Source organism: Bombina bombina, chromosome 6, assembly GCF_027579735.1.
Source record: "Bombina bombina isolate aBomBom1 chromosome 6, aBomBom1.pri, whole genome shotgun sequence".
In the NCBI taxonomy this organism is placed as follows: domain Eukaryota; kingdom Metazoa; phylum Chordata; class Amphibia; order Anura; family Bombinatoridae; genus Bombina; species Bombina bombina.
In genome coordinates, this window is record NC_069504.1 from 577,069,513 (window position 1) to 577,085,743 (window position 16,231).

Consider the following 16,231-nt stretch of genomic DNA (forward strand, 5'->3'; position numbering starts at 1 on the left):
ACAAAAAAAATGAAGTAAGTTAAAAAAAATTATGTATATTCAAGAAGACTGGAACTTTGGAATAGATTTAAAGTCTCCAGCCTATCTCATCTCACATATTCTTATTTTTCTATAGAGCCTGTTTTTCAGAAGAGAAAAGCTGTAGAAAATGGGCTGTGTAGAATAACACAGCAAGTGCAAGGACTAGAGAAGCTGGGGAGACTGTTAGTGAATATACACCACAATTTTTAATAATTTTTACAATACACTTAGCGCCAGATTACAAGTGGAGCATTATTTAACGCTCCCGCTTGAGCGTTAACTGTGCTAGAAGTCAGCTTTTTGAGCACGTCATGTTGCGCTCGTATTATGAGTTTAAAGTAAAGAGTATTCGCTTGTGCACTAACCCGACAAGCGCAAAAAGCCAAACTTAGAATATTGTGCGCACAATAACCTAATCCCCCATATAAATGAATACAGCAAAAAGTGGAAAAAACCTAACACCCAACTCACGCACAAACTCGATCCTATATTCTCAAATGCGCTAACCCGACATGAAAATATGAATATTTCACATTCAAATGTTCTTCACATAGAAGATTATGTTCTATTTATTCATAAATACATATATATATATATATATATATATATATATAATTTGTTTTGCACAAATATACATTTATAGCTATACCCATATATATATATATATATATATATATATATATATATATATATATATATATATATATATATATATATATATATATATATATATATATATATATGATTATATAAAGGTATATAAAATAAATAAGTAATATACATAGTTAATACCTTTAAAAAGGAATATTACATGAATATCTTTTTTCCCGTTTTCATCTATTTAACTATATATATATATATGTGTGTGTGTTTATGTAAGTTACATATCCATCTTTAGATATGTATATATATATATATGTATCTCTGTGTTAAAGCCCTTTGGCTGCTTTTTTTCTATCACGTGAGACCTCATATATTTGATCCCTTATAACCGTTTTGTGCAATATTTTTTGTGAATAATTTTTTATTAGATGGTGTTATTATGAGTGTACGTATACTTTGTAATGTATTTTTGGTGTGTTTTGTGACACTTTTTGGTATTGCAAAACTGTTAACCAGAGCTCTGAGGACAGAGTAATCATACTAGCGTAAGTCGCGATTGCGCTCAAGCGATCATGTTTACTTTAAACTTGTAATACAAGTGCCAAACCTGACATGCGAAAAAAACCTTATTGCTCGCAGGTAACTGTTAGCGCTCCACTCGTAATCTGGCCCTTAGCTTTTTCCTTTTTTTCCCTTTATGTACTTAACTTTTAGTTTTTTTAGGATGCAAACAGCTTTAGTTATTCAAAATATTCATATGAACCAGCTTTTTAACTAATTAAATTTATATTCTTTTATAAAATTCCAAAGGCACCATTGCCAAGAATAGGTTATCATATTCACCTATTGTACAACTCTTATCTTGCTTCTGCTGGTCGCCAGAGGATCTGTAGGACTTCATGATGTATTAGTCATTATTCTATGCTTTTAAGTAGTCTTAGTTGATTTAAGTGAAATTTCTTTTCAAACTTTCAGATGTTTAAAAATGCTCACATTCAAATATTTATGGTCACTTTCTCCATTAAATGCATACATCATAAAGAGATTTTATACTGTGTTTTCTTAGTAAGACTCTTACACGGTCAGAGGAATTAAACGTATTTTATCACTTTATTTTTTCGTTCTCATTCCAATATATCAGAATTATGTGCAGAGCTTCTATCTTCTTTCTTGCTTCATTAGATGAGCTGCCATTTAAATGACCAAAAGAGCTTGAGTTACATACATAGTATAACAAGAAAATTTGGTTTAAAGTAATGGCAAGCTCTCCCCTTTATAAAATCAGATCCGCAATGTTGGTGATATTTTAGATGGAGTTTAATTGATCAGTTGTAATGAAGATGCACTATAAGTTACTTTTTAATATTGATATGAAATTCAAATTCACTGCACTCCGCCGGCCACTTCAGAAGTCAATTTTTTCTGTGAGCTAACGGTTTAAATTTGTTCTACAATCAGCGCTCTCCCCTTATGGCACTTTTTTCAAGGATAACTTTAACATAGGGTCTCAGTAAGGCTCCTTTTTGTATCTAGGAATCAAGGGCTAATATCTCCTGAGGGGGGTTATTGAACAGGGGGGTTTATAATCATGTTTGTTATGTGATTCTGTCTTCTACTGTGTACTGTGTAGTATTGCTCCGGCTCATGGCTATTTTGGAGCATAACAGCCTATGGGGCATATTTATCAAGGTCTGGCGGACCTCATCCGACACTGCGGATCAGGTCCACCAGACCTCGCTGAATACGGCGAGCAATACGCTTGCCGTATTCAGCATTGCACCAGCAGCTCTTGTGGGGTGTCAATCAAAGCGATCGTACTCGATCGGGTTGTATTGTGGCGATGTGTGTCCGCCTGCTCAGAGCAGGTGGACAGGTTATGGAGCAGCGGTCTTTGTGACCGCTGCTTCATAACTGCTGTTTCTGGCGAGTCTGAAGACTCACCAGAAACAGGGGCCATCAAGCTCCATACAGAGCTTGTTAAATAGAGCCCCATGTCTAGTGACGCGGCCTTTACGGTCTGGCGCACTTTTGCATGGACTGCACGGTTTACCTTGTGACCTCATTTCCGCTTTCCTGACCGTGTGGTGATGGAGAAATCCTGGTCCACTGGTGTCTGGTTCTCTGGAGGGGGTGAGTTCCCCTAGCCATTGGGGGTGTAAGGTGCCGTTTAGATTTTTCTTATTGGTCCATTTTTTTAATTAGTGTCCCAGTTATAGAGGATTCTGATTTTTTGGAGATGGATGTCTCTGATTCAGATTCTATTTCTTGCGAGGAATATGAATTGGCCTGGGGGATACATGCCCATCAGTTATGTTCCAAATGCCGTTTTAGAGTGCTCTGTTCCTCGGTATCGGGAATTAGGTGCCCACTGAGCCATCCGTCTCTGGGGATTCTATTTCTCACAAGACAAGTTCCCTACCACCAACTCTTACTACGCATGCAGATAACTCAAACGCTACTTTTCCTTCTAGGGAGTGTGGCCTGTTCCCACCGGAGGTTACGTCACGGTTCCGCATGGCCATATCTTTTGACGCTGGCGCATTCGCACCTCCCGGGAGTGTGCTTACGATATTATCTGTGTTCTGTTAACCGGGGTTCGTCAAGCATGGGATCGCCTGGTCTAGTTCAGCCCTCCAGGGGAGCAACTGCCCCTGAGGCCTCAGGGGGCCAACCTTCGGGGCCGGTGTTTTCTTTTGTCCTGGTGGAGGTATGTTGCACCTTTCATTATAGACTGGCGAGCCTTCATGTTTTATTAAGGCACGTTTTTGGCATTGCTAGAGGATCCCACTCTTAATGGGTCTGGGGATTCTCAGTCTTAATCTTCAACTGGCTTGCATGCATAGACATAAGGTGATGAAGTAATCTTCTTATAGTCTTTGTTATTTGTATATCTTTTTCCAGTTCTGAGCTTGGAAGTATTGGACCCCTGTTGGGCTGGTCCTGTGGGTCTGTCCGTTCTTCCTAGGCAATAACCTGTGGGTTGCCTTATCTTTTATTTTTATCTTGTTAGGATGATTTTTATTTGGTCTAAAGCTCATGTTGTGGTGTGATTTCCTTCGGGAACATTCTTCTCTGGAATTGATACTAGCGATTTTGTGGTCGCATTGTTTACAAAAGCCTGCCTGACTGTTATCCCTCCATCTCGGGGGAGACTCTATGGGGCCCTGACAGTGCTGGGGCTCTTGGTTTCAGGCTGTTCCTGACTGGGTACAAATTCTTCTGTCTTTGAGGCCTAGTGCAGACATGTGGTGCCTTTTTATGTCCGGTTGTTCCGGTGAGGGCGCCTAGTGATCACAATATGATTTGTGTTGTTTACTTGTTTATTTTACAAGCTTCAACTAGCATCCTGAGAGGACTTGAGGGTCCATGGTTGCATGGGGTCAGTCCTCATTCGCCTTTCAAGTTAGTGGGCTGGGACTCCATGGAGACCCACAGCGACATGCTCAGTCGTTTCCCATTTTTCCGGGATCTAGAGTGTTCCTTCCCATTGTGGGTTGGAGGCTTGGAGGATTTAGGTCCTTCATACCGCCGTTCTTATGGTTTTGCCTTTCATGGTCTCTTTGGAAGTGTCCTTTTAGGACTTGTTCCTTTTAGGGGTTCTCTTCCTTTGAGTCAAGACTTTCTGGACTTCGTCCGGTTTTTCTGGCGGCTTTGGCCACTTAATAAGGAAGTAATTGCCGTGAGGCTCTGTCTTCCTTCTGGAGTTAGTCGTATCCATATCAGGGGCGATAGGAGGTGTTGTCTCTTTTTCCAAGCTTTTTGCTTAGGGGATGTTTTTCTGCCTCGGTTCAGGATGCTTTGCATTCTTCTCCATTGGGTGTGGTCTTCTGGAACATTAATCTGAAAGGATTATGGAGACTAGCCTTTCTTTCTACTCTCTTCCGCGTGACTCTGTTCTCGTTCTCATTTCCCTTAGTGTTGCCCTTGGGGCCTTTGAGCTTTAGAGAAATTGTGTGACTTTGTCATGGCCTAGCACCTTGTTGGGGGGGGGTGTTGACCTCCGGCTAAGGGTGTTCCCTTCCCTTTGGGCTAGGAATTACGAGTGAGTCCTGTACACATTCTCTGGGTTTTCCAGTTCTCATCCCCTGTGAGTCTGATTGCTTCAGATGAGGTATCTTGTGTTCCCTGGGTGTGTCATTCATTCTAGGACAATTCTGGGTCCAGGGTTCCTGTTGAGGCGACCCAATTTTTTCAGGGATCCTTTGTTGCGACATAGGGGTTAGCTCATTGGGCTTACAAGCTGGAAGGCCAGAGTTCACATCCACCTTCGGGTACTGGTTATAAACTTTAAGGCCTGACTTTCCCTTCAGACGGAGTGTGCTCCTCTTCATGGGGAGTTTTTTCTCTGTTGGGTCAACAGTGGTGTCTGGATGATTTCTCCATGTTTTGATCATACTATGGCTTCATGTCTTGTGGACATGTACGCTGTTCTTATGATATGTGCCCTTCCCTTTTGAGGGGATAGTTTGTCTTCCTTATGAGCTGGGGTTTCCTCTCTCTGGAGGGTCTTTTTCCTGCCCTGTGTGTAGGAGGTTGGATCAGGTGGCTTATTTCTGTAAGGGGCAGCATCTGCTGCTCTGTGGGCTCAGTTCGACCTATTGGAATTTGATCTCTCTACGTAGAGACTGTCTAAGAGAGTTGTGACAGGTCTTCCTACGGATCTATTGCTCTTTTCTCTGTTCCAGGTCCCAGGGGGTTCTCCTTGGGAGTGCCGTATTTTGGAGGAGCAGATTGGGTTGGCACCCGAGCTCTGTTGGGGTGGGTGAGTACTCACCTTTTTCTTTCCATTCCCTGGGGGCTTGTGGTTGGGGTCTTTCTGTCTCACCTGTCTATCAGACATGTCTGTCGCTTAGGCTGGTCCAGTGTTGGAGCAGGATCTGAGATCTGTTGCTCTGCTAAATTTGTCCTCAGAGCATTCGAGCTACGGTAAGCCTCTTGAGGTTTCTCCTTTCTCCATGTTCAAGGTTTGTGGAAAGGACTGGCCGCTCTTAGATAGCCTGCAACGTTATCCACTGGTTGGTGGATACTTAGCAATCTGAAGGATCATATCTTCAGCTGCTTTCTGCTTGCCCTGCATGTATTTAAGTTTCAGAGTCATTTTTACATGACTGCAGTGTGCAGTGTTTATGGCTTAGGTGTTGTTCGTCAGACCTATCTGAACTTGCTGCACGGTGCTTCGTTTCTGAATATTTTGATATTCTGAGTTACCTTTTTGCGACTTGGGGATCTTCATCTTCAATTGCTTTTTAGAGTGCGGTTGCACTGTGTTAGGAGAAGATCCTCTCTGTTTCAGACTCCCGGCCTTATCCCGTAGTTTCTGTATTTCTGGGGTCTGGGCGTTGCCTCACCTTGTTTCTATGAGACTGGTGGGTCTCTGTTGGTAAAGGGTCCCTTATGCTAGCTGGACAGCTAGCTCAGCATACTAATGCACTGTGGCTACTCTGCACTGTAGCAAACCGAGGGTTGTAAGTTCGATCCCCGGCGAGGTCTACTCAGCCTTCCTCCTTTTCGAGGTTGATAAAATGAGCAGTGCCTTAAGAGGGATCAGCCGCACTTTTACAAGAACATTCATGTTTTCTCTGTGTCTTTTTTTCTTTGTGGAAGAATACGGTAGATTGTTCCCTTTCTTTAGTAAGGGGTGTGTTCCAAAGTTGATCTCGGCTCTTTCCATTTATGAAGAAAAACTTTAATTATGCTTACCTGATAATTTTCTTTTCTTCAGATGGAAAGAGTCCACAGCTCCCCGCCCGTATTTTTCTGTGGGGTGTTTGTTATTTTTGTTCTTCTGGCACATTTTCACCCTGATATTTCTTCTACTGTTCCTTGTTCCCTCGGCAGAATGACTGGGGGATGAGGGAAGTGGGGGAGGTATTTAAGCCTTTGGCTGGGGTGTCTTTGCCTCCTCCTGGTGGCCAGGTTCTGAATTTCCCAAAAGTAATGAATGCATCTGAAGAAAAGAAAATTATAAGGTAAGCATAATTTAAGCTTTTTCTCTTTGCCATTATTATTTCATCATTTGTGTAATTATCTAACATCATTTGGAGCAAATTTATATCAATATTTATATCAATAATGTTTCCTAATTAAAAATTATTTTTAAATGATTTGAGAAATATCTCTCAATTTTTATTCAACCAAAAAAAAAAAAAAAAAAAGATTGTGTTTAATCATGTGGGCTCAGTATGTGCAAAAAACTTTACATTGAAAACAATTTTTGAACAGCCAAGATATGCAGCTTTAAGTAGTGTTTTGGTTTTTGGTTTTTTTTCTTGCTGTATTTTTGTTTTTTCAGAGGTGGTAAACAAAAACCAGGTGTTTTCTGATGCATTGGAAGATCACTTTTTAATTGTCACCATGCATAGAGGGTGTTATTGTGCCACACAAGCATTTGAAAAAAGATAAGTGGGTTATTTTTGGGTTTTCAAGTGGTTTGGAATGGCTTGGAATTAAAAAACCTTTGGAAGAAAACATTTAAGGCACTTTATATGGTCATTCTGATGAAGTGGAAATTACCCCTGGGCAAAATTATTTTTAAATGACAACTGTTCTCTAAGTAAGCCAAAACTGTTTTTTTTTTTAGGGGGGGTTCACAATAACACCCACTCTGTCACAAAAATGAATATATTCCTATACAAAGTTTAGAAATATGAAACCCAAAATGTTTTTCATGATTCAGATACAGCAGATGATTTTAAACAACTTTCTTATTTACTTCTATTATCATTTTTCTTTGTTCTCTTGGTATCTTTTGTTGAAAAGCAGGGACATATGTTTAGGAGACGGTCAAGTTCTTGAGCACTATATGGTGGCAGGTTTGCAAGAATATTATCCATTTGCAAGAGTAGTGCTCCAGATGCCTACCTAGGTATCTCTTCAACTCAGAATATAATAAGAATGAAGCAAATTTTATAACAGAAGAAACTTGGAAACTTTTTAAAAAGTGTATGCTCTGTCTGAATCACAAAAGAATATTTTTGGGTTTCACGTCCCTTTAAAAAATGTTGTCTCTGATAAAATGAATCCCCTCACTATTTCTTTTATTTCTAATGACCACTGATACCTCTGGTACGTTTCTCTCACCTTCTTTATCTTTATCATAAAACTCTCAATAATAAAATAAGGACTAGATTACAAGTGAAGCGGTATTATGCATTTTCGCTATAGCAGATTAACTATAGCAGTCAGATTAAGCTCGTATTACAAGTTGAAAGTAATCATTTTTTCTCCAGCAGTAACCCAAATCACGCTTAAATTCAAAATTGAAAAATCACATTTTCGCATTCCCCCATAGAAGTCAATAGAGAAAAAAAGTTGGAAAAAAAACACCCTTTTTTTTCTAAAACCCAAGATCTCATATCTTTGAGCCCTTATAACTTTTTAATGCAATATTTTTTTTAAAATAATTTTTCTTAGACAGTGTTGTTATGAGTGTAACTGTACTTTGTAATGTATTTTTGATGTGTTTTGTGGTACTTTTTAGTTTCAGAAAACAGTTAACCCCAGCTCTAAGATTCTAGCGTAAATCACAATTTAGCTCAACTTGTAATATGAGCGCAATTAAAATAAAGTGTAAAAGATCGCGAAAACCCCGTGGAATCATTTGCGCCTCACTTGTAATTTAGCCCTAAGTGTTTTATTTGTGTCTGATATTCCTCAGGTTTTTTTTTGTTTAATAGTTTTTTATTGAGGATTTACAAGTAATACAACAAATAGTAAAAGTCACAAGTGCCACAATTTTAGACACAGTAAAATTAAACATACATGAACAGATTATTTCAGAATTAGTGATGAAAATAATAAGTGACATGAGCTTCTGAATCCTCCATTTTGTAATAATAATAGCATATTGGGGTGACTACTGAGCGGACCCCATGAGGGTGGTATGGTCATGGAGATATAACCGAATTGGTAGTCTTCTAGAAAGGCCACTCCTGGGCCTTTCGTGGAGATGAAAATACAAAATATATATAAGGGGAGGGGGGATAGTCAGCGGGCAAAAAGCCACTATATGATACGGATAGAGAAGGGGGGGAGGGGGGCAAGCCGAGCTAAAGGAATATAACAATCTAGGTTTTAAGTGACATAAGGATATAAGTCAGCTAGATGGTTTATTGACCCTCAGGTTTACAATGTTTACTATAGAGTAATCTTCCAAAGGAAACACCGAAGGGTACTCTAGGCCCTTGCTAAAGTTAGTAATAAAACATAGTTGGAATAGTATACAGAGTGGACTGTGAGAAGCTCAGCTAAAATTGTATTACAAACCAGGCTAATTAACAACGTGTAGTAAATAGTGGATTATACCCAAAAGCTGAAGGATGGTATATAATCTATAAATGTACAACACAACAATGACATCATATCTCGTGACCAGATAAGAATAAACCGCTGATATAATAATTAGCTATAAGTAGACATAAGAATCATTAGTCATACATGTACAAGGGTACTGACATTTGTTTTAAATAGCTTAGTGAAGATGGAGGGGAGACTCTATTGCCAAGTAATATACATGTAACAGATGTACAATATTGGTTGATACTTTCCCTTATGGTGTCTGAACCGCAGCCGTCCCACAGTCTCTCCCAGAATCTGTGTAAATCGATCAGGTGTGCTAGCTGGAGGCGCTGGTTCACTTGGTAAAACACTTCTGTCAATCGCTTTTATCCTTCTTTTCCTCCTCAGATGTAGATGTGATTCTAGACACAAAGTATTTGTGCTGAAATATCAGGCAGTGCACCATATAAAGGTGTATATCTACTTACAGTGTATACTTCAGGTTACCGGCTCCTTCCCAATGCTAAAAACGATATCACAGATGTATGTTTTTAAAAATGTGAATCTTTATTTTAGCCCAACGTGTTTCAACGGTCCCAGCCGTCTTTATTAAGAGCAATAAAAGTGCTTTACAATCCAAAGCATACCTTACCGCTGCACAGGCGCTGTCTGGGCCACTCGCCATCTAGTACCTTGAGAGCTGGTCATAATAGCTCAGTAGCAGAATGCTATACTACAGAGGAGAACTAATATATATGGGAGCTATAGGCATCAGTCTTCTTCTGAGCACAATGTGTGGGGAGAAGCAGCTATAATATACTTTATATCCTTTATCATAAATTGTAAATACCAGCAGTACAGTATAGCCTAGAGATTTAGGAAATTTAGGAAGTGAGAGCATCATATCCATCTAGTATACAGGAATATACATACTATAATTATGGTGTGTAGAGGGTGAACATTGTATGGGAAACTGAACACATTATAATATAAATTAGTAACCTATAACTGCCGCAGGTTAAATATGCTGCTATATTGTCAAACTATATAAAACAACAGTATAATAGGCCTTCACACAAAAATACACTAACAAGCCTCCCATGTAGACTACTATAATGCTTAGATGTCCCCAGCAGGTGCCTAGAGGGTTCGTATGTACGGGCCATTATGGGCTAATCTGAGCAGACATAGATTGTATGCGCAGTAGTGCACCTAGGATCACCTTATAAAAAAAAATACTAGGGGAACTATAGCATGAATTACTTTGGGAGGGGGGGTCTGTATGGAGCTACTTTTGTAAAATAAATCAAGACTTATTAGTTATATAACATAGTAGACTAATACAGAAGTCAAGTTTACTAACTGCTGTGTAGAAAGCCGGAGCCATATATCATGATCTTATTAGTATACTATATACTGGCTTAAATATGGTACTGAGAAGACTCTAACGGTAAAATTCTAGACAATCTATGTTAAGCTTATAAAACTAGGTGAAAATTTGGATGTGGCAAAACTTAAATTTAGCATAAGCCCTATACACGGGTATAGTAAAGCATATCAAGTACACATGAACATAAACATTTGGGGTCATATATGTGTAATAGCCTGTTCATATATGGGGGAGCTGTGCTGAATAGAAGTGATATACACTAGGTAAAGCCCCCACGTTAGATAGTGCATGAAGGAAACTATACCTTTCGATGTATATTAGATTACTATAGGCATCTAAAACGCTTGCACGATACTTAGGATTAGTTCAAACCAATAAACATGAACACTAATATAGACTAGAGCCTACTAGCTCCCAAACCATGTAGGGCTAATTGACACATTGAGATAGACCATAAACACAGTATTGAACGTCAACACAGTTCTAAAGAATGTTATTACTTATGCTGTGACATAGATAAAAGGCTACCTGTTTATACATGATGTTGGAAATAGTTAGTCAGGGTTTCCATTAAGACGTCAGACTAGAAATTCATCAGTACAAAATGGAGAACTGCTTGCCACCCTCAGACCAGACCAAGTGCAGGGTTTAGTGATATATGTCAGAATGAACTTATTTAAGGAGAGAATACAATAGGTAGGTAAGTGGGAGGCATATTTATACCGAAACATATATACATAAAGACCCCTAGAGGCTAATCTATTTCAACAGGTAAATATCTGTTTATACTATGAGAAAGGCTAGAGAAAGTCCCAAAAAAGTAAGAAAACTTCATCATAACTATGGCATTTATATGTGGGGGTACCTAACATAACAGTAAAAAGGTATGACAAATCGTCAGACTTAATACATATTCCGGTCTGCAACAATTAAACTTTCTTTCTCTGGGAAGTTCTAGGTTCATACTGCACCTCAAACAACAATAATGACATCAAGAGTGGAAAGAGAGTTCCTTGTTATCTTAAATTGTATACTCCTGAATACTCAGCTAAATGTTATTAGTAAGATACGGCAGGGTATTCACTGCTATCTAGTAATATTATACTGGTTCTATGGTTAGGTTCCACATGCCTTTAATAATGAGGTACGTTTGTCAATTAGTTTGATTAATCTCAGTGTCCCGTTCTTCAAATCGCCAGATCGCCCAGCTGGATATCATATGTCTCCAAACATAGGTCAAATTTTATCAACTCCCCCATATAATATGAGGACAAAAAATATACTGTGAGAGACTACTGTACTGACACCTACGTCCCAGACAAATATTTTAGTCACACCGGTATGTCCTTTCAGTACAGAGAGCAGAAGTATAGCTAGCCACCTGGGTCAAAAGGGCTTCTTACCCAATCCAAAAGCGCAAGTGGGACCAGCTTCACAATTTCCTGCCCCAAATCAGAGGATATCATCTCAGGGAGATCACCACCACAAGCTCTCAATGAGAAAGTGGGGGAAAAATAGGTATGATCCAGTAGCAGCGACAGCCCATCTGCGCCCGTCGCCTTCAGTAATGGCTGCATCTCTTCAACCACCCCTTTGTAAAGCAGCATGACGGAACAGGGTTAATGCAAAGCGCGGTCTAATTGACAGCAAGATACCCACACTAGAATGGGGAGTAGTTGCCCTCCATAGGTATTGTGGTTTGGTGCTAAAGTGATCGCCGGGGTTCAGCGGCTCTGACAATTTAGATTCACACTATTGAGTTCCGACCAAGGAACGGTCTCTGTAATCCACTCCCGCAGCAGGTGGGATAACAGCAGACACGGCCATCAGCTTAGATACAGACATGTTCTCATCTAGCGGAGTTTGGCGATCCGCCGGTTCATAGTTAACCGACTTTAGAAGTGCCGACAGGTCAGCAAAGTTTTCATCCATCCGCCATGCTAAGCTTTCAAGTAGAGATTGGACTGAAACGTGTGAGTCCTCTGTGGGTGTCAGTGCCATATTTATAAGTGCTTATGTATGAGAAGCGTTAATGTGAGGATAATCAGGCCGCCAAGTTTACACTGAACTTTTAGGAGTTGCGGCTGAACTCTGTGCCCTCGTGGTAACTTTAGTCCATGTACTCCTAGGCAAAGTTCCTCTTTCTAGCTACCAAGACTGATTTATAATTCCATTAATGAAATGAGCTACAAGGGACCTCGTTAGAGGATTTAAATTATTAGTATAATTACTGAAAAATTCCCAAAAATAGGATTTAGTGTAGGAGCTCTTGTAATATGCGTCTGATCAGCTTGGTAGTCGTCTCTGCCCCCAATTCCTCAGGTTTTTATTATTACACCATATATGCTTCATCCTACTCTGTACTGTTGTCTCTAGCATGCACGTTTTTTTTTTTTATATATCTCAAAATACTCTTTGACCTGATAGATTAGATTTGCCCCTTTTTATCTCTATTCTCTTGCAAACTTGCCTTATTGTTTTCCTGTTGCTGCCTTCATTCCTTTGCTTTTTTACTATCAACCACACTTTTCACTTCCAACAGCAAACTAGCAAACCTACTCTCAAATATCTAAGTGCCCCCCAATGCAAACTGAATCGACTTCTGTATTCAAGAGTGAAAAGAAACCCAATGGGTGCAGCTTTTAGGAAAGTTTCCTGATCTCTGCGTTCTCATGTCTCTAGCAATTCAGTTGACCTTGAAGAACTTTTGGAAGCTAGATTGCCCATGGTTACATATAACAAAATAATATATTCATTTTTTTTATTTGATTTTTATGAATGTTATCTTGTTTATTTAAAGAAATTCCTTCAACATCCTAAGGGCTATCAAAAACATTAGTTATGTATCCATTTTTTTTTCTATTAAGATGCTGGTTGTGATGGTGATAAAGTTTATTTGGCAGAAAAATGCTGCTTGTAAATTACTGGTCCAGGCACTTACCAATAAAGCCTAAATATCAAGATAGGGTTGCAGTGACATTAATGTATTTATTTCCTCAGTATGATATCTGTACCATCGTTTTACCTTGCAGTTCTTCATATGGAGACTACACATTATTCATGCCAGCGGCAAATGTGATGAAAGTGACATGAATGCTTATAAGGCGCATAGAGGGCGAACCATGATTGAGTTGCCTTTCTTTGTTGACATGAAACAAAGCCGAGTTTGACACATAAGTAGATAAGGCAAACTAGAGGCGATGGACACATACTGTCACATGAGGATTTTTAACCACAAGGCTTCTTGTGCTACATTTAATTTTTGTTTATTCTTAGCCTAGCATCACTGACAGATACAGAGAACAAGAAAGCAGAATCAGAAAATAGTTTGTCCTGATCTATTTTTATACAGTGTCCTAAATTTTATATTTGAAGGAAGCTTTCAATTTTAATGCCCATATGGAAAATTAATGTAAAATGTAACTTAAGCTCAGTTTAGTGTGTTTTTATAGAAGGTCAAGCTTGAAGAATTCCTTCATGGTGCAAATTAATTAAAAATAGAGGAAATAAATCTATCACATCCTCTAATAAGCAGGGCCGGCTCAACCATGGGACCAAGTGGGTCCAATGGACCCAGGCAGCACTTGACAAGGAGCAGAACTTCAGTGACTGGTTTAGTTACTGTGAGACCCAGACCACTCCTGTCCTCAATTAATTATGCACAATGACACTGAACCGGTCAGGCACAACATTCAAGGTGGGACAAGTGCATATCTTACCTAACTTCCTTCCCACTTATTTCATAGTTGTAGATAAGCATTGGCTGCATGCAGGTAGGCAGACTTAGTAAGGTCAGCAGCAAGACTAGTAATCAGTATTTTTACTACTGGGGCATCATTTCATTCTCAGACCCAGGCATCACAATATCCTGAGCCTGCTAATAAGAAATATTTTCATATTTGCAAACCTCAAGTAAGTGATGCACTAAGGGGAAGATTTATCAATGGTGTTCATTAATGCACCAAAACGGGGCAACTAGTTTGCCACACATTGCCAATAGTGTATAAATATACATTTTATTTATATAAAAAAACAAAACGCCAAATTTTGCTTCTCCAAAAATGTTGTGATTTGAAAAGGTGATGATAAATACATGTTGTGCGACCTAATGCAACTTGTGTAAAGCAGATTTTTAGTTAACCTGAAGGAAGTTCAAAATAGTAATAAACTAAGGTATTTTTCCTTTTATTTAAAATATGCTCTTTTCTTTGGGCAGAAATATTATTGTCTTTTTAATAGCATTTGAAATATAGTTATTTTAATAGTGATTCAAATATTGTCCTGTAATGTAATCTTAAGGAGAAGGTGTCCATGCGCATAATGTAACTTTATTAAATTTACAATAAAATAATTTGTTCTGTTTTTGAGATATATTGCTCTTTTTTAGTGTGTTACAGTTCTTTATATATTTGTTCTTCATCAACTGCCCATCTATACGGGCACATATTTTTTTCTGTGAAGTACATGAAATTAATTTTCATTTTACATAGCAGGTGTCTGTTCACATCATACAATATTTATTGAAATTGAGCAAAAAATTGTCCTGTTGCATAAATGTGTGTGTGTTCGCTGTCTGAGACATGTAGATGAAAAAAGACAGGTTGTCTTTGGTTCTTAATCGTCTCAACTGGTTCTTTCACATTATCAAGCCACTGTACACTAACAAGTAATGTCAATTGCGTTTCAAATTACAATTTTTCCCACTTTTGGAGGCAGCATCAGCATACAACATAGCTAACATTAGAACATTTTCCATGATACAAGCTGTGGAGTACTGGAATGAAGTACTCAAAAGGATACAGCTTGGCCAACTCGTCTCAACACCAAACCAAAAGCAAGATGGAAGTGTCACTTTTGTCTTGCAAACTAAAGAGAACAAATTAAGATAAATACTTGCAATTTTTGATTTGTTAGTCACACAAATTACACTCTCCATTGAATTCTGTACAGACTGTAGGCATTCAATATATGCAGTGTTTTTCAACCAGTGTGCCGTGAGAGATCCTCAGGTGTGCCGCGGCAGACTGACAAATGTGCGGGGGTGTCCCTCTTTCAAATTTTGAAATATTGGGAGGTATGTGACAGGCTCATCAGGCATCATTTACAACCATGACATTGACATTCATTCACAGATAATCATTATGATATGTCATGTATAGTTTGTAGGATGCATGGCATGACAGCACAGCACAGTGTGTGTATGTATGTGTATGTATATATATATATATATATATATGCCAAGTAGGGTGTGTGCACTCTCACCAATGACCAAAAACTGCCAGGGTGCTATTGTGTAAGGAATATAAGTTTGTAGGAATAAGCACTCACTGGTCTTCTGCCATCTGTGTTATAAATTCTTTATTAAACAGTGACGTTTCAGGACTAACAGAGGAAGGGACGCTGTTAGTCCCGAAACGTCACTGTTTAATAAAGAATTTATATCACGGATGGCAGAAGACCAGTGAGTGCTTATTTCTACAAATATATATATATATATATATATATATATATATATATATATATATATATATATATATATATATATATATATATATACACACACACACACACACATTGTATTAGGCTACAATGTGTGATTTTGTAAAATTTTGGGATGGTGGTGTGCCGCAGGATATTTTTTATGTAAAAAAGTGTGCCACAACAAAAAAAAGGTTGACAATAACTGAATATATGCACCAAAAGCAACTTCTCTTCTTCCCTCTTTATTGGGGCAGAAGCTTTCCTTAAATATCCAATGTAATTTGTGCCTGTTTTTAGTGCAAAAACAAAGGTAAATTTAGTGGATTTTGCTTTAATAAATTGTGGCCTTAGTATGCTCATATAAATGTTCCCACATCAAACTCCAAATGGTTCCTGGAATCCTGAATGTGTCCAACAAAAGCATCACAAATTCTGCATAATCTGCTTTCCTGAAAATGC